This window comes from Orycteropus afer, unplaced genomic scaffold (assembly GCF_000298275.1).
Source record: "Orycteropus afer afer isolate SDZICR_OR568_19922 unplaced genomic scaffold, OryAfe1.0 scaffold00076, whole genome shotgun sequence".
NCBI classification, from domain to species: Eukaryota; Metazoa; Chordata; class Mammalia; order Tubulidentata; family Orycteropodidae; genus Orycteropus; species Orycteropus afer.
The window spans coordinates 2,378,658-2,401,715 of record NW_006921663.1 but is presented as its reverse complement, the minus strand read 5'-3'; the positions used below and the strand labels follow the sequence as shown (position 1 = coordinate 2,401,715).

General features: G+C 41.8%; 1 protein-coding gene across 1 annotated transcript in view; it reads right to left on the bottom strand.

Annotated features, from left to right (window-relative positions):
• Positions 1–23,058, bottom strand: part of MAML3 (mastermind like transcriptional coactivator 3) — a 636,937-nt gene that overhangs the window by 82,782 nt on the left and 531,097 nt on the right. The gene's annotated exons all lie outside the window — the stretch shown is intronic.

The following is a 23,058-nucleotide window of genomic DNA, read 5'->3' as shown; positions in this document are numbered from 1 at the left end:
ATGCCTCTGGATCAACAAAGAAGGGCATTACTGTACTATCTAGTGTGATAGATCCTGATTACCAAAGGGAAATTGGATTGGCTTTACATAATGGAGGTAAAGAAGAATATGTCTGGAATACAGGAGATTCTTTAGGACGTCTCTTAGTACTACCATGCCCTGTGATTAAAGTCAATGGAAAATTACAGGAACCCAATTGTGATATGACTGCTAATGGCCCACACTCTTCAGGAATGAAGGTTTCGGTCACCCCACCAGACAAAGAACCATGACCAGCTGAGGTGCTTGCTGAGGGCAAGGGAAATACAGAATGGATGGTGGAAGAAGGTAGTTCTGAATATCAGCTACTATCACATGACCAGCTGCAGAAACGAGGAGTGTGATTGTTATATTTCTTCATTGTATATGTGCATCAAATATTTTTGTTTTCTTCTGTTATGAACTGTGAAATGTAAATAAAGTTAATACATTTTGGTTGTATGTGTGTTAGCATATCATATTAGGCACAAATATGACTTTATAATTGTCCTTATTTAGAGATTGTATATACTTAAGAAGATGTGTACAACTGCCAAATTGACAAGGGGTGGACTGTGATAGTTGGAGCTGTGTGTCAACTTGGCTGGACCACAAGTCTGTGTGGTTTGAGCTGTTGTGGTGTGGTTGTTCCCATGATGGGATGAGATGACTATGTTCTGAATGGCCAATCTGTTGAAGGGGAGTTTCCCTAGGGGTGTGGCCTGCTTCCAGTATATCCAAGGATATCCTGGGAAGAGAGACATTCTTCTGTGGATCGGGATTCTGTTGTGCTGCCTACAACTGTCCATGAGTGAACAGTCCACCCATCGGCCTGGAGATCTTGGATTCATCATTTGTTGGAGTCAGCAGCCAGTGTACTGCCTGCCAGCCTTGAACTCCTCAGCCCCTGCAGTTGCGAGCCAGGAAAAGCCTCCATCTTGATGTTTGATCCAGGAACTTTGAACTTGCTAGCTTCTATAAGTGTGTAAGCCATTTTCCTAAGATAAATTTCTCTATATATATACATATATATAAGCTTTACTGGTTTCAGTTTCTCTAGAGAATCCAGTCTAACACACCTGTTTTGGAAGAAGTACAGCCAGAATGCTCCTTAGAAGAGAGTATGGTGAAACTTTGTCTTATGTACCTTGGCAGTTCCTGGAGAAAGACATCCTACTTGGTAAAGTAGAAGGTCAGTAAGAAAGAGGAAGATGCCCAATGAAATGGGGTGACACAGTGGCTACAATGATGGTATCAAACATGACAATGATTGTGAGGGTGGTGCAGGACTGGGCAGTGTTTCATTCTGTTGTACATGGGGTCACTATGAGTTGGAACTGATTTGATGGCATCTAACAACAACATTCTGTTTGTGTCCTGGTAACAAGCCTTTCTAGTCTTCTAAGGCAACTAGTAGATAAGGACAGAACAAAGATTGGTGGTGCCTGGACTGAAGCAGGACAGAACAGGATACTGATGTCAGAGGTGAGGCAGGCACTTAGTTGGAAAGTTGTTCTTTGTTCCTAAAAATAGAATGTCTGACCCTGCTTTTTTGAATCTTCCCTGCAATGAAGTAGCCCAATGCTGGCTTCCTTTCAGGATTAGTTCAATACTCCCTGAGCCTAAAGGTGACCTCCAAAGACCTTCCAAATCTTCTGATCCGTCATAAAATGTAACATGATAAAGTAAATGATATAAGGGAAAGTTTTTCTTGAAAGGATAGGGAGGCAGTATATATTTGTAAAGCAAAATAGGCCCAGCAGAAAGGTTGAATGGATAGGGCTAGGTAAAGGTGGGGTGAGGAGTGTAGATATTTGATGACAGGGAGATAAAACCAGGCTGTAAAGGCTGCCCAGTCTGTAAAAGAAAGACTAATGAGTGAATGGGGAGCTCTGGTGGCATAGTGCCTAAGGCACTTGACTGCTAACCAGAAGGCTGCTGGTTCAAACCCACCAGCCACTCCTCGGAAGGAAGGTTGGGCCATCTACATCTGTAGTGATACCGCCTTGGAAACCCAAGGAGGGGTCGCTATGAGTCGGGTCTGACTCCATGGCACATAACAACAATAAATGAGTGGATGCTGCAGAATGCTTTAGAAAATGCAGTAAGAGGATGAGCATGAAGATGCTTCATATAAAGACTCTCCCTGAAGGATGGACACGATACCTTCCTTCCATTCCTTCTACAGAACTCTTTATTACATTGAATCTTTTCCTACCTTTCTCTATTCATGAAGTCTTCACCTAAAGTTACATCTTCAGTATACAAAATGGTAGGTATGTATTATCCTAACACATATAAGGGTTGTGGACTCTGTTCTCTTAAGGACTTCTGTTTTGGGGAAGAGTTTTGGGCAGTTACTCTATAGACTGAGTATATGCTATTATTGGTCCAAGAATTGAAATGATTTTTCGTGGCTCTTCTAAGATTAAGTCTTATGCTATGGGTCAATGGCCTTGTATATGACTAGCTCTCATAACACAAAGGGATCTTTTTTGAAGAATCTTTCCTAACTATCCCAATATGCAGCACTTTAAGTGCATAAATAGAATGCCAGGCAGTGAAGAAGTTCTTCCCTTAAGAGGAGAATGATTCTGTAGGCATCAGCATTTGTGTGCTAAGATGTTTCCCCCATGAGCAGAGACTAGAAAGAAAACTCACTAAAACCTAAACCATTGCTTTCTACAAAAGTAGTTAAGACTGTATTGTTATTGTTGTTAGGTGCCATTGAGTCAGCTCCGACTCATAGTGACCCTATGTACAACAGAAAGAAACACTGCCCAGTCCTGTGCCAGCCTCACAATCCTTGCTACACCTGAGCCTATTGTTGCAGCTACTGTGTCAATCCATCTCCTTGAGGGCCTTCACCTTTTTTGTTGACCCTCCACTTTACCAAGCATGATATCTTTCTCCAGGGAATGGTCCCTTCTGACAATATGACCAAAGTCTTCCAAGGAGCATTCTGAATGTACTACCTCCAGAACAGATTTGTTAGTTCTATAGGACCATAGGATATAAAATAATGGACAAAAATTCACTAGTTAATTTACACACTAGTTTCCAGAGGTTAACTATTGGAAATAAAAAATAAATAAATTTTATTTTTATTCCTTGAGAAATAAAAAATTTCTCAAGGAACCCTTAATTTATCCGATTTGAAAATTTTATAGCCTAAACCAGAGTTTCTTCATGAGGTGGTCCAGAGAGACCATTTGCACTAGAATCAGCTGTGGGTACACTGAAGATGTATATTCTAGGGGGTTCATCCCAAACTTTTGGATCTCTGGAGTGGGGGTTGGGAATCTGAATTTTCTCATACACAAGAAGTTTAGGAATCATTGTCTATGTCTTTAAAGTCTCTCTCCCGTTTTTAAAAGCAAAAATTGATGTTAAGAGTTCTTCAGGTTTAGTTCTTGTTCACATAGTTCATAGAAGTTTTTAAGAAGTTATCTTAACATTATTGGCTTTCCATTAACTTTTACATGTATTATACCAAGACCTAAAAGGATGAGCTGTCCAAAAGTAGATGGTTTGGTGAATTTTCCATCATTGGAGATGTTCAAGTGGAAACTGGAGAATCTCTTATCAGGGATACAGTAGAAAGGACTAGCATCAGCATCAGTAGACAGTCTAAACCCTGAAATAATATATCATATTTATTCCAGCTCTATAATCATATAATGATATAACAAAATAAGCCTTCATATATCAAGCACAACATTTTTAAAAGTCTAAGTGTACAGTCATAATTTTTACTGGTAGCTTATTAAAAAAAAAAAAAAAAAGAAAGAAAGAAAGAAAAGAAAAGAAACCCAGTCTATAAAATAGAAGTCCAGAAGCTAAGGGCAGAGCAGCCATCAATGAACTTTGGGATTCTTAGTTCTAATTCTAGCTCTGAAACTTAGTGGCTGGTCACATGGCATGATGAGAAACAGATGAAAGGAGAAATCATCAGTCATCTTCACATTGGTCTACACAATCTTGCCATCTTAGTATCTAAGGGCACAGAAATGACTGCTGAGCCTTTTCATTCTTCAAGATGAAGATCATAGATCATAGACCTCAATCCCTTCTAGTACATCAGGTTCTTCCATACCAAAAGAGGGCTATCATGAAACGACCAGGGATGTACAATTCTCAAGGGGTTAGTTAAATGCTTGACCATGCTGGTTGGTACAGCTGTTTTCCACTGCTCTAGGGTTTATTCTTCAACGGTCAAGTGTGTGACCATACATTGGTCATTCTTACTACTATCACCTGCCACTTTGTTGTATTGTGGTGGTTTTTGTGTTGCTATGTTGCCATCCTTTGAGACAGGCCATGTGATGTTCATTTTCACAATGAGGGCATAATCTCAGATAAGTGAGTCACAGAACAGGAAAGTACCAGACTTGGCATAACTCTGGGCCTAAAGTGCTAATCTCCAGAGTTAAGCTTTGGTTTGTTGCTCCTCTGATCTCAAAAGCAGAAATAGAGGCCAGAAAACTCCTCACCTTAAATATCTAATCTGTAGAAATCTTACTCAACAACTACCACCCTTGGTAATTATACTTAATAGGGTAATTATTTGTCACTGCCCGTTCACCCCATAAGGTCCCTGGGTGGCACACACGGTTTGTGCTTCATTACTAACCTAAAGGTTAGTGGTTTGAACTCAGTGTCACCACAGAAGAAAGGCCTAGGGACCTGCTTCCGTAAGGATTACACCCAAGAATACCTTATGGAGCAGGTCTACTTTGTAAGACAGGTAGTTGCCTGAATCGCAATTGACTTGATGGCGAAGAGCCTGGTTCTTCTGGTTCCTTCCAACAGTGTGTAAACAACATGAGGGCTGGGACAACATCTATTTTGTTCACTGTCTTATCTCAACTTCCTAGCACTATGTGTGGTACAGTAGTGATTCAACCCATAGTTGTCTATAGGATGAATGAACACTAGACTTGAGAGTTAGTCTAAATTGTGTAGCCTTCCTCTGAGAATAATAGGATTTTAGGGGACCCTGGTATTTTAGATTCAGAGATCCCAAAGTGTAATTTTGTGAGATATGAAAAGGATTTAAATTCTTTGTGGCTCCATTAATGATTAAGACAGAAGATTCCTAAGAAAGGAAAAAAGTGAGGGAGGGAAGGCCAGCAGGAGGAAAATCATCTTTAAGAACTAATTGAAGATTTATGGTAATATTTTTTTAACCTTAGACGTGAATTATTCTAAACCATGATAACCAAATTCAGTGCAAGCTGTGGTTGTGGGACACTTGAGCTATTATATATTTTATTGAATCTTCACACTGCAAAATTGGAGGAAATTAAACTGTTTGTACTCACTCTGGAGGAAACGCAACACAACACAACACAACTACTGCTGTGGAGTCGGATCCAACCCACAGCAACCCCTCCTTGGCCTTCTGAGGCAGTATCGCTACGGAAGTAGCTTGACCAACCTTCCTTCCGGGGTTGAGCAATCTACTTCCGTAGTGATGTTGCCTCAGAAACCCAAGGAGGGGTACAGAGAAATGAATGTGTGTGTAAACGTTAATCAGGTCGATGATCTGTTTTTGTGTAACTTGACTGCTATACCTGGGATATAAGCCAAACTCTCTTTTGAGGAAGACTTACTTTTAGAATGCCAGCAATCCCCAAATCCATAATGGTGAATTACATGGGTCTGAGAAGAAGAGGAAAAGTCACTATGACTAGAATGAAAGGATAATGCAGGGAAATTTGGGCTCCTCATGGCTGTGTGGTATATGATTCTTTCGGTTTTATACTGCTCCTTCCTCAGCCCTCAGAACTCTTAATCCTATTTTCATTGCCCTAGGTAAACTGGGAAATATTTTCTCCTCCTAGACTGCAGTTACTCACACAATAAACAGGTAATAAACATTTTACTGCCCTAAGCAACCTCCTGCTAGGCAAGCAGTCAGGAAGAGAAAAGGCTGTGCATAGAGTAACTCCCCCACCACACACACACACAGAATAAACTGGGGGACAAGGGGCGTGAGTAACCCTTTAATACAGAACACCCTCTCTGGGCTCTGGAGAGTGACTGGGCACTGCTGGGGCACATTAACTGGCTGCTGTGGTCCAGATTCCTCTCTGCTTGAGGCTAGTAGGGAAGATTTGATTTCACCAAAAGGTAATTTAGTTGCCATTTCAAAGCTCTGTCTAGCTAAATTAAGGATGAGGGATGAAACTGGAGTTTACAGTCTCCCAGGTAAAACCATAAGCTGTGAGCCTGGAAAGTGAAAGAAGGAGCAGCTAGCAAGCGGTTTTGGGCACAGAAAGATATTGTTTGATTTCAGGTTTGCTTTTTATTTTCTAAGGAGTCTGAGGGCGTAGTGGTTAAGGGATTCGGTTGCTAACCAAAAGGCCGGTAGTTTGAACCAACTAGCTGTTCTGCAGGAGACCAATGACAGCCTTGGAAACCCTATAACGAAGTTCTACTCTGTCCTACAGGGTCCCTATGAGTAGGAATGAACTTGATGGCAGTGGAGGAGTTTTGTTGTTGTTGTTGCTGTTGTATTTTCCAGTAAATTCTTGTTTCTTTGCTGTTGTTTACATCATCCCTGTATATCAAATCAAATAGTTGTTACTGTCTGTTGACTACGGGAAAGGCACAGTGGATGTTCTTTGACATCCTACTTTCCCACCGTACTCAGGGTTCCCTCCAATGCCTGTTACCTTCAGCTTAGTTTCAAGCATTTAAAACTGCTTAGGAAATATTTCAATTTTCTTTCCCACTGGAGGTACAATTTGCAACTGTGAGAAGACTCTGCACCTTCCCCTATGCCAGGGAAGCAAGGGCAGAGTCAAATACAATACAGTAAGATCTGTTTCTACCGCTCACATCAGCTCACTTATGGGAAATAAATATCTTACTTATATATTTTCTACCAGATAGCATGCCAGATCTGAATGTATTACAGCAAGGGAAATGACAGCTGTATCTGCACAATTTTCCAATTCATGTCAGTTGAGAAAAATGGTTATTTTGTAAATCAATAGTCCTTTGATGCCAAGTGCAGTGAAATTATGGGATTTTACTCTAATTTTATTTTGGAATATTAATTTTTGTTGTTGTGTTTTGTGGCAGAAGTGTTGTGATGGTCTAGCAAGAACTGTAACACACACTCACATGTCTAAAAGAAATAATATTTGAGATCTGATTGTGCCTAAGTGGCTGCTGTCTTGATACCAAATCCAAACCAAACCAGTTGCTGATGAGTCGATTCCGTCTCGTGGCTACTCCGTGTGTGTTAGAGTAGAACTGTGTTCCATAGGGTTTTCAATGGCTGTGATCATTTGGAAGCAGATTGCCAGGGCTTTCTCCTGAGGTGCCTCTGGATGGACTCGAACCAGCGACCTTTCAGTTAGTAGCTGAGCACTTAACCACTTGTGCCACCCTGGGACTCCTTGCCTTGAGACAGGGACATAAATAGTCCACACATCCCTTTCTGCTTTGATTTCTCTTTTACACCTTTCTTGGAAGGGTTAAGGAAGTGACTGTAGATTACATGATAACTGATTACAAAGCACTTTGAAGATGTATACTGATAGATAAAAGTGAAAAATAACAAAGCTACTGGTCCCTGTAGGAAAAAGTTCAGGGTTGAAGCAGAGCTAGTGGCCATTTTGGCAGAAGCACTGAAATAGGGTAACTCTTTCCCTGAACTATCCTTGTATGACTCCTACAAAAACAGGATGGAAGCACATTCAAAGCAGAGCACTGAGACCCAAAGACAAAGGACAGAAATACCAGCACAGGCAGAGAGAGAAACAAAAGGGCAGAACTCATACAGGTGGACAGGAAATAATATTTCAGATCTGATTGTGCCTAAGAGGTAGAACTTTCATGGATCAAAGATGTAATCCTGGAATGGCTGAAAAGGATTGAGACATACAAAGGGCAGGAAATAATCTTTCTGTTTCACCAGCATTAGATTGATATAAGGGCACAATTAAAGTGCTCTGCTGCTAACCAAAAGTTTGGCAGTTCAATCCCACCAGCTGCTCCATGAGAGAAAGATGTGGCAGTCTGCTTCTGTAAAGATTTACAGCCTTGGAAACCCTATGGGGCAGTTCTATTCTGTCCTATAGGGTTACTATTAAGTTGGATTCAACTCAGCAGTGGTAGGGTTTTTGGTAGACTGATATTAGACTTCTGTATACTGCTTTGGCTCTAGCATTTAAAAAAATGACATGTAGAAAACTAGAAAGGATTAAAAGGCCAGTAGCATCCATGATTAAAGGGATGGTAAAATGTCCTCTAAAGTGAGATGAAAGGAATTAGGTTGTTTATCCTGGAGAAAAAGAAGGTTAAAGGGTGACAGTGACTGTACTCAAATATAAGAAGGGTCTTAGAGGGCACTGATCAGCTCTTTTCTATGTGCACTGAGGAACAATAAGACATAACAGCTTTAAATAAAAAGTTGGAGAGCATTCAATAGGACAGGAAAAGAGCTTATGGAAAGTCAGGATAATCAAAACAATCAAATAGATAGGCTGATAAGATTTCAAATATAACATGCCCCAAATACTTCTGAAATCTTCCTTGTTTCAGACAACAAAACTAACAGCTACCCTCTTGCTTGAAAAATCCTCAGAATTCCTTTTTTTTTTTCCTTCCCCAGCCTCAGTCCAGTCTTTTCAGCAGATCGTCTCAGCTCTACCTCCAGAGCTGTCTGAATTTGACCATTTTCCATCTTCATTACCACTTCCCAGTTCAAGCCATCTATTGCATCTATAGCTATTGCTTGCTTGGATCTTTTCAAATGAGGATCTTTATCCTTTTTCAATCAATTTCCCATAGAGCTGCATTTTAAAGTGTAAATTAGACTATATTATTATTATTATTAGTTGCCATGAAGTCATCCCCCAACTCGTGGTGACCCCTGATTCATGATGATCCCATGCACAACAGAACAAAATGCTGCCCAGTCCTGTGTCTCCCCAAGATGGGTTACAGATTAAGCCATGTGATCCATACGGTTTTCATTGATGGATTGTGTGGAAGCTCTACTAGAATCTGTTCAGCATCATAGCAACATGGAAGCCTCCAGTGACAGACAGGTGATGGCTGAGCATGAGGTGCACTGGCCAGAAACTGAACCTGGATTTCCCATATTCCCCTACCTAAAACAATACAAAGACTTCCCTTCATGCTTAGAGTAAGACCCGCACTCTACCGTGGCCTTCAAAGCCTTCCTGATCTGCCTCTTGCCCATCCCTGATCCCTTACCTCATCCATTCCTCTTTCCCTCTTGCTCAAGTCAATTCTGACTCATGGCAACTCCCATTGGGTTTCCAAGGCTGTAGATCTTTATGGAAAGAGATTGCCCTATCTTCCTTCGGCAAAACAGCTGGTGGGTTTGAACTGCCAACCTTTGGGTTAGCAGTCAAATGTCTTAGGCACTGCACCACCAGAGCTCCTTTGGAAACCCTATGGCAGAGAGAGTTTTACTCTCTCCTATAGGGTAGTTATGAGTTGAATTGACTTGATGGCAAATAACAACAAATGATCTTTTGGGTTAGATAGAGATTTATAGATAGGGCTGTGCACCTTTTGAAGTGATGGCCTTCCCTACTCCACTGGGGTCTCAGAGAAGAAGAAACTAAACTCAGTGGGACAACATCCTTACTAGGGTCAAGGGATTACTGGGAGCTTCCCTGAGCACAGAGGATTGACCATGGGTCTCTCATGGTGGTCACCAACCGTCAGGTGTCTTCTTTATTTCCACTCCTAGGTGATCCTTGACAAAACTGTTTTTTATCTCCTATATGCGGCTGTGGAGCTCTGGTGGCATAGTGCATAAGGCATCTGACTGCTAACCAGAAGGTTCCAGTTCAAACCCACCAACCACTCTATGGAAGGAAGACTGGGCAATCTACTTCCAACAGATTTACTGTTGCAACAAAGTGGGTTGCTATGAGTTGGAATCAACTTGATAGCAGTGAGTTTGGTTTATTTTATTTTTATTTATTTTTTTAATGTGCAGATGCATGTGTGTCATTATTTCTGATGACAGAGATTGACAGAGGCTCTGCTAATTCACCTTTGGTTACAGGACAGTCATTGAAAACATAATTTTAGCCTTGTTAGGATGTTCAACATGCCCTTTGCTCGTACCCAGTCACTACAACTGGTCTCACTAACTTCTTACCAAGAATGCATTACTCTCTGGATGCAGCATGCATTGTATACTATGAACTCTTAAATTCTTAATTTAATTACTACCCTCAAAGGTGTTATATGCTATCATTGAAAAAGAAAAGTCAAAGAGGAAAACTCTTTACTAATGGGTAGGCTTTCTGTAAGCATTGCACACAATGGCTTCCTGTCTCCCTGATTAGTTTGCCTGGAATTTTAAGACAAAGGTCAATGTTTTCTACTTTATTTTGGTTCTTAATTTTCCCAAAATGCTGAGGAAACTCTTTGTTTTGAGGGCTCCATAAATGTAAATAACTGACTGACCTACAGGCTCCACAGAATGCATAACTCTAGTAGGTTTTTAGCTCTGGTGGTGCAGTGCCTAAGGCATCTCACTGCTAACCAGAAGGTTGGTGGTTCAAAACCACCAGATGCTCCATGGAAGAAAGATGGGGCAATCTACTTCAGTAAAGATTTACTACCTCGGAAACCCAACAGGGGTCACTATGAGTCAGAATTGACCCAATAGCAGTGAGCTTGGTTTTATTTAAGTAGGTTTTTAGTAAGCTTTGTTGCCTTTCAGTTCAAATTTTCAAAGCATTATCATCAGGTGGCTGATAGAAATTGAAGAAAATGGAAATAAATTTATACACGTAATTAAAAAAAATATTTATGATCCCTCCTCCCTCGGTGGTCACAATTTTGTGATTTTGAAGGCTTATGCCCCCCACCCCAATTTTTTACATTTAAAATTGTTTCTAAAACGTTTGAGGAAAGGCAGTAAGCTCCCCACAAATTTAGAAATACAAGTTAATACAAGTTATTTCTCAGTTTAAATCTGTATTGTGGGATTTGCCAGAGATACATATGCCCATAGGATATGATGACAGACTGAGACATGACTGGATTCTTTATAAATCAATAATTGGAGGAGGGGTGAGGGACTGTTCACTTTGGTGATTTCATTTTCAGCCACAGCTGGCCAGATTGCTTATTGGAAAAGAAAAGTCATGGCAAATTGAGCTTGACAATAACCAGGCTTGACTATGTATGCCTCTGCTCCGGTCTCTGCAATTAGAATGTGTGGAGGTGGGGAGGCCGACAGGGAAGGACTTTCCCCCTATTCTGTCACAGATCAGTCGTGGTTTATTTTGCAGGGCACAAGCCATCTGTTGCTCATGTAAGTGTCATTCTCTTGTCAACTCGTGGTCTCTGCTCTGTCAGCATGCCAGCTGAGTCACAGCTATTTCTGATTTCTAGGCTTCTCAAAAAGTGGGTGAGGAGCTAGAGCTGTGCTGTCCCATGCAGCAGCCATGACTTAAATTAATTAAGATTAAATACAATTCAGAATTCAATTCCTTGGATGCACCAATCATATTTTAAGTGCTCAGTAGTGAAAGTGGCTAGTGGCAACTGTAGTGGACTGCATCAAAAACAAGATACTTCCTGGACCACTGAAAGTTTCATTGGACAAACTTGGTGCCAAGAGGTCCTACCTTGTTTGTTCAGAGATTCTAAGGTCATGGCTACATTTGAAGTGAAGAAGAAAACTGATTCTGTTATATGTTGAGAATTCTCCGGGTGCCCTGCATCTATGTGAAAAACAGGTGCCACAAAGATTGTGAGTCAAGACATATGTCAAGCAACCTCAAGCCAAGGACCCTGGACTAACCTCAGTTTTCTCAGTAGAAACATGAACTGTGTATGTTTATTCTGCCAAAGTACACCTTAGGGACATCTGCAAAAGTCACATGGAATACCTTAACTGTGTATTTGCCTTCTTTATTTCCACTCCTAGGTGATCCTTGACAAAACTGTTTTTTATCTCCTATATGTGGCTGTGGAGCTCTGGTGGCACAGTGCCTAAGGCATTTGACTGCTAACCAGAAGGCTGGCAGTTCAAACCCATCAGCCACTCTATGGAAGGAAGACTGGACAATCTACTTCCAACAGATTAACTGCCTCGGAAACCCAAAGTAGGTTGCCTATGAGTTGAGATCGACTTGATGGCAATGAGTTTGGTTTATTTTATTTTTATTTTTTTTAATGTGTGGCTGTGTGTGTGTCATTATTTTTGACAACGAAGATTGACAGAAGCTCTGCTAATTCACCTTTGGTTATAGGACAGTCATTGAAAACATAATTTTAGCCTTGTTAGGATGTTCAACATGCCCTTTGCTCGTACCCAGTCACTACAACTAGTCTCACTGACTTCCTACCCAGAATGCATTACTCTCTGGACATAGCATACATTGTATATTATGAACTCTTAAATTCTTAATTTAATTACCACCCTCAAAGGTGTTATATGCTATCACTGAAAAAGAAAAGTCAAAGAGGAAAACTCCAAAACATAAAGCAATACAACCCACCCTTTCCTATGGATCAGAATTTATATTGTGCAACTCAGTTGTCCTTTTGGGGCATTAAGAAACAAAGAGAAAGCCTTATATACATATAAGTAGATAGAAAACCAAGGAGTACTATAATTTGAAAAGTAAGGGCATAGGGTTTAAGTTTGGTAAACTTCACCGTATATACATTTGGCAAACCACGCAATCCATTTCTACTACTAGGTTGAATTTATGGGAAGAGCTTTCTTCTAATGATCTCAGAGTATTTTCATACATATAATCTGCATCACACATCCATTATGGCTTTTTTTCCTCTGCACTAGCCTCATTTGTTCTCCTGCATTAGGCAGGATTAGCTATTATTATCCTCATTTCATAGGTGGGCAAACAGAGGCAGAAAGCGGTAAAAGACTCAGGCTTCACACAGGGCAGTGAAGTGTGGTTTTACTTTCAGGAGACTGTACACAGCAAAGCTTATGTCACAGCTGTGGCAAATGGGCACTGGTTTGGAGCCATTACTCCATCCATGGAGATGCTGCCTCTTCTTGAAAGTTTGAGAAAATATCTAATACCACATGGTAAAGATGACTAAGTAAAATGAATAGCATAACATGGTAAGAATCATAAAATCCCTGCACAATATTCTTCCCATGGGTAACCACGTCATCAATGTCATTGATTAGATAATAATATGATTATCCATTTTGCCCAACAGAAGCTGAATCTGACTGATTGCAGGAGAATGCTGACTGGAACACTAGCTCTAAGGTATCTTGGTGGGAAGTAGATGAAACTTGAGAATTAAACCTATATGCCCAAGCCATAAATTATTATAGTCAAATCAGTTTTAAAATCAGCCCAAACATTTTTAACTGGCTTTTTATGGCAGTAGAGTTGGGATTTTCTGGCCAACCTGACGTAGTGAAACTTAAGATTTTTGGCATATATATATATATATATATATATATATATATATACATACATATATATACACACACACACACCAAAAAAGACTTCCTTGGATGGCTCTCCAACTTTTACCCACCAAAACCCACTGCTAGCAAGTCAATTTTGACTCATATCAACCTTATAGGACAGATTACAACTGCCCCATATGGTTTCCAAGGCTGTAAATCTTTACAGAAGCTGACTGCCACATCTTTCTCCTGCAGAGCAGCTGGTTAGTTCAAACTGTCAACCTTTTGATTAGCAGCCCAATGCTTTAACCACAGTGCCACCAGAGCACGTTCCCACTTCAACAAGACTCTTAAAAAAACCAGTTGTCCTAAATTGATTACGACTCATGGCAACCTCGTGTGCATCACAGCAGAACTTTGTTCCATAGAGTTTTCAATGGGTGACTTTTTTTTTTTTTTGTAAGTAGATTGCCAGGCCTTTCTTCCAAGGGGCCTCTGGATGGACATATATCTCTAACCTGATGGTCAGCAGCTGAGTGCATTACTATTGTATTCTTCCTAGAGTACAGGGGCTCTGGGAAGGCTAACAAACACAGCCAGTTGAGGTGAGCCTTCCTTTTACCTCTTGTTTTTATTGTTGTTATGTGCTGTTGAGTCGGACCTGACTCATAGCAACCCCTCCTTGGGTTTCCAAGGCAGTATCACTACGGAAGTAGATTGCCCCATCTTCCTTCCGAGGAGTTGTACCTCTTAGCAGGCCTTAAAGCATAGCAAAGTCAAGTAGAGGGGTAACTGCAGGGCAGCCACGGATCTCTTTTACTATGGAGGAGCTGGTTGGAGTGGACTGGTGCCTGTGCCTGGTGCTCACGTGTGTGTGGAGTGAAGTGGCTTCTGCTGACAACCCTGCAGCTTTGGACTGCTGGAACATGTGGGAATCATCCCTTGCCTAAAAACACTTTTTTCCTCCCTCTTTTGGATGGAGATTCGAAATGTTCAACACAGGATCTTGTAATTTTATTTAATGCTCTTTCCTATGTGCCACATTTGGCTTTAGGCTGCCTATTTTCAGTGGCTAGGAACCTCAAGAAGGGAGCAATGCATAAAACCTCTAGCTAACGTGTATCCTTCCTCAGGGCTTGGCATTTAGCTGCAGCTCCATCAGGCACTTCAAATTTAAAAAAAAAAAAAGGGGCACGAGAAGTCTCTTGAAGTCCATTAGTCTTAAAGGAAACATGGTCCTTACCAGTCCTTTTGTCTTCTGTCTGGCTACAGCACAAGATAATGAAAACTGATACATGCTGCCTGTTGTTCCTACGTAAATGCTACCTCGAAGACACAGTCTTCACCAGGCAGATGGCTAATTTCTCTGCTCTAACCTCATTTCTCCAGTGCTCCCGTGTTAGTGTGATGTCCTGCCCCTGGAGTCAGGGCCTAATTGCTGTCAAACGTTCGGAGACAAAAGTGGTGTCTACACATCATTCATGCAAAGGCTGTTACTGGCTGTGAACTGCAGTGGTGGCGGTTGCAACTGCAGCGGCTGCAACACAGACTGCATGGCAGGTACTACCTGCTCTTGCAAGCTGTGCTGCTCTGACTGCCTTTTCTGCTTTCAAGTGTCAAGCTGAGTACTTCCCTTTGTTATCGCTTCCAGCCTCCAGTCTCCAACATGCTTTCTGTGGGGATCAATATTCACTTCCTGAACTGCTTCTCTCTAGTTATGATCCTTGCTTGGCATTAGTCTGACCATGAAAACCTGGGCAGAGCCAAGAGAGTGCCCATTTGTCTTGTCACAGATTTGGGGGCTGGTTAACTTGTAGCCCCTCAGAAGCCCTGCTGCCACAGAGCAGACAGGTACTCCTAACAGCCAGGACCCTGCCAGTCAGCAATCGGCCATCTGATTGGATGCACATTCATCTTCAAATTATGTTGTGTGACAGCCCGGACTGCTGAACACCATTTTAACATGCAGATTGACTCCTCAGAGGCTCTTCATTATGCATTTAGCGGTCTGTTTTCAGACTAACCAGCATGTCAGAGAGGCCCGCTACCCTTTTTCCACCTGGGTGAAGGAAACAGCACTGACTGGGGGTGGGGTGGGGTGGGGTGGTTTGTCAATATTAAAATGCATACGTTTACTTTCTTGAGCACCCGCATACAACAGCTTTCCCTTATTTAAGAGAAGATGACGGAAAAAAGAAAAGACTCATGGTTCTGACATTCAAGGAAAATGGCTCTGCAATACAAAGTGAGCCTTTGTTGAAGGGAGGAGTCCACAGGCCAGCCCACTGCCAGCAAGCCGGCCTCAGTGCGTCCATATAAGCGCTTCTCTTATCAACACACAGACCCTCTCTTTCTCTTTCACACACAGAGCTTGAATGAAGTACTTTAGGCAGAACACTTCCAATTTCCTGTTTCTAAAACTGTCTTGCATCTCCAATGGCATTCCAAGCAATCCTGGCGAATCACAGGACAAACCTGGTGAGTCACAGGGCAGTTCTGGTCAGAGCAAGCAGCACAGTGTCTGTTTAGGTGGCTTCCACATCAGGGCTCTCAGATTACCTATGAGGCTCTAGGGCCTTTTCTCTTCCCCTTGTGATTTATTCCACTGGCTAAGAATATTTCTCTATGGCCTTAGGCCTCCATTGCACGATCACTGAGGTTTCCCTGTGTGTGTGTGTGTGTGTGGTGTGTGTGCACACACCCACGCATGTGCATGTGCGTGCACACATATCTCTTCTCTCAAGGATCTTTCTCCTCCTTAAGGAAGAACTACATTGCTTTTTAAAATCCCCATCTCTTCCCACTTTCTCCACTCTTCTGAGGGATCAACAAAACTTGAAGGGTGCACAATTTCTGAGATTTCATTTTGGGCTAAGGAGCTCCGGTTGTGCAGTATGTAAGGCATTTGGCTGCTAACCAAAAGGCTGGCAGTTTAAACCTACCAGCCGCACCGTAGGAGGAATATGAAGCAATCTGCTTCTGTAAAGATTTACAGCCTTGGAAACCCAACGGGGGTCACTATGAGTCGGAGTCAACTTGAAGGCAGTGGGTTTAGTTTGGTGGGTCATTTCAGGCTAGGAGCCCCAGTAGCACAGTGGTTAAAGTGCTTGGCTGCCAACTGATAGGTCAAAAGTACCAGTCCCCTTCTGTAGCCTTTGAGCAGTGGGGGTTTAATTTGAGGTAGGGAGGTGCTCCTGCTTCATTTCCTTCTTGCTACAGAGAGAAAGTGCCTGGACAGGTTTGGAAAGCTAGCATGGAAACAAAAGCTTATGATGCCAAGGCTGAGACCTAGATTCCTACCTGACAGCTACCAGGCCACATGCCTATTGTCTGAACAATAAGCTGTACCTCAGCTGTGGGTCCTCCCAGGCATTGCTGGATCTTGATATTAAGGGCATGGACAGACTTTTGCCATTTACCAGTTTAAAATATTAAACACCAGAGCTTATTTTAGTAGGGCTCTGTGCAGAAAATAAAACTGACAGCAGAGCTGTATTCCTAATTCCTCTGGAAAGTCTGTGAGGGAGGAATAAAATGGTAACTGATGCCTGCTCTGGAATCAGAGTGTTCCTAATGAGTGAATTGGGCAGTAAATGCAGCCTTTTATTTTTGTATGGAGTATGGCGATCCCCACTGACAAGAACAGGTTGCTTGTGATTGCTGGGCTGTTGCACGGCTGGTGTCGCTCTGCAGAGTACTGTTTGGAAAGGTATCACCCAGCAAGAACAATATGGCTCCCCAGCACCAGAGGAGATGCGTGGAGAGATCTATTTCCTCATTCACATATCTCCTCACTACTTTTTTTCCCCCTGTGGTACAACAAATGGGTTTCCTGAATTAAAACAACTATTGAAACAACAGCAACTATTGGAATAGCTACTGAAGGGTTTTGGTCCTTAAAATACCATGTGTTTTAAGAAAGGTCCTTGATTAGCAAATGAGCATGAGGTGGCTTATGGTTTGCAAGCTTCTCGTACATGATAGGGGCTGTGAATTCCAACTCCGAATTCCAAGAGTGACTTTCTGTATGGGCTAGGGAAGTCACTAAACCTTGAGTTTGAAGTCCAAGGTAAAATGGGGGGATGAGTACTAATGTTCATCAATGTGATGTATGAAACAATGGAGGGGAAAAAGGAGTTTCACAGTATTATGGGGATTTCAAACATCATATTAGCTAATATGTCTTAAGAAAGGTGGCCAGTAAATCTCAGCCCAGATGCTAATTTCATAGGGACGAGGTGGAAATTAAGGAGCCCTGGTGGCACGGAGGTTAAGTGCATGGCTGCTACCTAAAGGTCAATGGGTCAAACCAACCAGCTGCTCCAAGGGAGAAAGATATAGCAATCTGCTCCCATAAATATTGGAAACCCTATGGGGCAGTTCTTTTCTGTCCTATAGGGTCTCTGTAAATTGAAATTGACTTGAGAGCCATGGGTTTTAGGTGGAAATTAAAGAGCCTGGGTGGTATAAGTGGTTTGTGATCAGCTGCTAACCCTAAAGGTTGGTGGTTTGAACCCACTGAGTAACTTCTTGGAAACAAAGTCTGACTTCTCTAAAGATTATAGCCAAGAAAACCCTGTGGAGTAGTTCCATTCTAGTACAACAACAGGTGGAAAATGGGTTGCTTCCTGTTGGCAAAATACCTGCAAAACTGTAGTTGCTCTCAGCTTCCTGTTCTTCAGGCAAAACTAACATCTTTAACTGAGAAAATCCTATGAAGGACTTATCTGGCCCTTCAAATAAACCTCTAGATTTTTGTTTGAGCCAATCAATCGGTTCTCCAAAGTGTCAGCTGGTAACAGACATATCTGTCAATACAACAGTTCTGCCGTCACTGGGTAGGCTGTGTTCACAGCAGGAAGCAGGGCTCAGCAGTTACTTATATTTGGAAAATGGATAACCTGAGATTATGTGTTTCAGGAGGTGAGGTTAAAGTGGGGTCAGAAGCTAGGTTAATGCTAATACGGTTTCCACTGGAGAAAGGGAGCATAATATATTGACTTCAGGGAAATGCTATGTGTTTCCAGCTTTGTTTACCAACCGTGCTTCTTATCTGTCTGGGGATGTCCTTTGGCAGAGCCTAAGCACCCTCTGCCTCTCAGACGCACCCCTGCCAACTGTTGCAGCAGGAAATGCTGAATCATGACAGTACAGGTGTAAGAAAAAGAAATATCCCATATGTAACAGAACACGTAAATGACTCAGTTGGATTTGGCCAGAGTCTTTTAGTTCAGTTTTATCTTACCAGCTGTGAGCGGTACTCAGCCAAACATTTCCCATATTGTACCACCACTTGGTCTAGTATCCCACAGGGAATTTCCTTACACTTCACTTACTCATTCTCAGCTGAACAGACACAAACGTTAATGTAATTCAGTGCCCCTTAATCAAATAGAAGTCCCCTCCTGGAGCAGGGAAATCTATAACCTAAAGGAACAATGGTTAAGACCATCTTACACTTTTGTTTAATATTCTTTTTTGTTGATCCACTAAGTGTTGCCTTTTCATATTATGGGACACTAGGACCAAGGAGGAAGCGTTCCTTTCTAAATTATTCTTCCTGTTCTTTATATTATACCTCCTTTTCTTCCTTCCAAAATGTTATTTTCCAAGTTAGTAAGTTTATATAAATCTCAAGTCTCACTACTTTTCTAAACTATTTTCCAGTCCCTTTTTTACATTTATTATCTCCAATGATAACCAAAACTAGACACAGAATAGCACTAATGTTTTATATGTTACCTTAAATTTTCTACATTATTTTTTTCTTTTAACCCCCAAAGCATCCTATTGGCTTTTTAAATTGTTGCTACATGCCAGAAAGATATTTTCCCCAAGTTATCAGCCATGACTCTTAAATTATTTTACTATGAGTCCACAGCCTACCAGAGATTATGAGAAGTTTAGATTATTTTTCCCAAAGTGCATTATTTCACACTTAACCAAATTAAATTTCATCTGTTTCCACACTACCTAATCCCCTAGTTTGTTTAGCTTTTCCTGAAGTCTCTCATGGCAATCCTTAATTTTTTATTAACTGCACCAATTCAAACCTTCATACTTAACTCTCTATCTACTCTAGAGCTTTTGCCCCCTATTCTCTTCACACTTTTGGAAATTTTAAAAAGTGGGGAATGAAGCATTATTTGGAAAGATTCTATGTTACATGACATATAAGAGATTCCCCACAGGTTAATGGCAACACTCCTGAGGGACAGGCACTGGAGTCCAATTCAACTGCAGAATTCAACCTCATTCTCGTGCTGAGAATAAATGACCCTAAAATGTTTTCTATTTCATTTGGATGTTACATAAAAAACTCAGATAGGCATCTTAGCAGACTGTTTCTTTTCCCATAGGGTTATCCTCTATTCTGGCTTCTTCTGCAACCTGTGGGGGCAGCATGGAGCTTGCCAAAGGGAGCCTCCTGAACCCCATCCTTCCTTCTTACTCTGCATGGTGGCCTTTCTTTCAATTGAATGGAGACTAGGACCAGCTAGTTCACTAGATTCTTTTCTATAGTTATTTCCTGATTTCTTTTCTCAGATACCAAGAGAAAAATAAATATGCTGTATCTGGTCTCTAGTACTTTGCCCTTAGCTGTCTCTAATCCTTCCCCCTACACAGCCTGAGGAAGGAACTATAGGGAGAGGAGATCTTGGGCCTGAGAAGAACGAAATCTCCCAATTTTAGAAATCACCATTAAGAATGTGGCTAAGACTGCTAGCTGCCTACAGGAATCTGTTTTCTCCATTTTTAGCTGGGTCAATTGCCACCCAGTCAAAAGACTGTAATCCCCAAATTCTACTGCAGTTAGGGGTGTCCAAGAAACTAAGTCTTGGCCTTTTATATGTAAATGAAAATTTGGGTAGCTCTTCTAGAAAATTTCCTCCAAAGCATCACCTTCTTCCTCTATTCTGTTGCCTGGAACCCACATGTGATGGCTGGAGCTCTAGAAGCCATTACAAACCATGAGGCTCACAACATAGGGATACAACCAAAAAACCAAACACACTGCCGTCGGGTTGAATCCAACTCATAGCGACCCCTCCTTGGGTTTCTGAGGCAGTATCACTACGGAAGTAGACTGTCCAACCTGCCTTCCAAGGAGTCTGGTGGGTTTGAACCACCAGCCTTCTAGTTAGCAGTCAAATGCCTTAGGCATTATGCCACCAGAGCTCCTAACACAGGGATGGAAGGATAGAAAGTTGGAAGAAACCCCAAGTCCTTGATGACTTTGTGGAGCTGTCATATTAGCTCTACTTACTTCTGGTGTTCCTTTATGAGACAGAAAAACAAACTATGCTATTTAACCACTATTTGAGAGACCTCTGTTACCTGTAGCTATAAGACTTGGTTTGGCTTATTGCATAATCAAAGCCTTTTAACGCTAGAGAGTAGACTTAGAAAGATCATCAAGCACAATCCTTTAAAATCCAGTCCAATTTATTTCTTTTATTAAGTGTTCACATTGTGAAAGGCGACAGGCTAGGTATAAAATGTTGTGAAACGTGATTTTTTCTTTTAAAGGAGTTTTAGTCACACAACTGGGAGCTCTGGTAGCATAGTGCCTAAGGCACTTGACTGCTAACCAGAAGGCTGGCGGTTCAAACCCACCAGCCACTCCTCGGAAGGAAGGTTGGGCAATCCTACTTCCGTAGTGATACTGCCTCGGAAACCCAAGGAGGGGTTGCTATGAGTCAGGGCCGACTCGACGGCAAATAACAACAACAACAACAACAGTCACACAACTGAAAACAATACAAGGTAGATTATGCCAAGTATCATAAGGGGAACTCACGATGTCCAACAGAAACATTGGAAAAATTACAAGTGAATAGGAGTTGAGAAGTGAGGTGGTCTGGAAAAGGGAAGGCTTCACAAAGGGTGTTGGAACTAAGTCTTAAAGATTTCATAGGGCGGGGTGGGCAAAGGAGCAGCTCAGCCTTGACAGAGGAAGGCTTATAAGCTAAGAGAGGCACAGAGCAGATAAATACAGTCTGCATCTAGGGAATGGCTGATGGTCCAGTGTGAACAGGTGCAGGTGGAGGTGAAGGTGTGGCAGGGGTAAGGTTTGGATGGGGGCCTGGAATATGAATCTATAGAGTTTTCAATACCATATAAGCAGTTCTTACTGTTTGTGAGTATGGAGCAGCCCGTGAAGTTTTCTGACCAAAGAAGTGATATAATCAGTTTTCAGGAAGTCTTAGTACAGACAAAATCTGAGATCAGAGAGAACAATTAGGAAGTTAAAGCAAAAGTATTTTTAGAATTTCAACTAGGGCAATGTTGCGGAGTTTAGAAAGGAGGGGGTGATATAAGAGGCATGGGAAGATGTGGATTCTTCTAACTGAAGAATTAGAAGATGGCTTAATTGGGGTGGCTGACAAGTTTGTGAAGTTAGTAACTATATTTTGAATATGCTGAGTGTCATGAATTGAATTTTGTCCCCCCAAAATATCCATCAGCTTGACTGAGCAATGGTTCTCAGTGGTTTAGCAGGTTTATAATGATGTAATCATCCCCCATGATGTGATCTGATGTGATCACCCAATCAGTTGTAAGGAGATTAGAATGGGATGCAATAACCTTATTCAGGTCACAGCCCTATTCTGATGTAAGGGAGTTTTCCTGGGGTATGGCTTGCATAACCTGTTATTTTACAAGAGATAAAAGGAAAGAGGAGTGGAGAAGAAGGGACCTCAGCATCATCAAGAAAGAAGAGCCAGGATTGGATTGTGTCCTTTACATTCAGGGTCTCTGTGCTGAGAACCGCTAAGACCCAGGGGAAGACTGATGTCAAGACACACGGACATCTACAAGAAACACTAGGCCCAAAGATGTTGAAAGGAGACAAGGAGCTTCTTCCAGAGCCAACACAAAGAGAATACTTTCCCAAGAGCCAGAGCTCTTACTTCAGATTTCTAGCCTCCTAAACTGAGAGAAAACAAGTCTGTTAAAGCCACCACTTACTGTATTTCTGCTATGTTGTTGTTGTTGTTATGTGCCGTCAAGTCGGACCCGACCCACAGTTACCCCTTCTTGGGTTTCCAAGGCAGTATCACTGTGGAAGTAGATTGCCCCATCTTCCTTCCAAGGAGTGGCTGGTGGGCTTGAACCGCCAGCCTTCTGGTCAGCACTAAATAACTAAAAGACACTGAGTTTGAGGTGTCAGTGTAGCATTCTTAGGAGGAGGCTAGCCGACTGTGGGAATGTAGGTTTGGAGCATGGGACATTCAGACTTCAGATACTCAAGTGGAAACTGCAATTATTTAGGCACTGTTAACTAGCAACTCCCTGAGCATGCTGGTCAGAGAAATCTCTCTGAGGTGGCTGATGTCTTCTCTGGGGCAGAGAATGGGTTTCTAAATGTTTGAATTCCACCACTCCAGGCCCCTGCTTTCCAGTAACAATAGTACCTCAACTTACTCTATATGGGGAATCCGAATTTTCCTGGCTATTACATGGAACCAGAACCAAAAGAGCTGCTTTTCTACCTATCATGGTGGGTCTTAGTTTAGCCTCTGCTTTTGCAGCAACAGGAATAACAGGTGGAGCTTTGGGTCATAGTATAATATCAGCCCAAGATTTTCAAACCTGTCTGGAGGTAGCACTTGAAACTA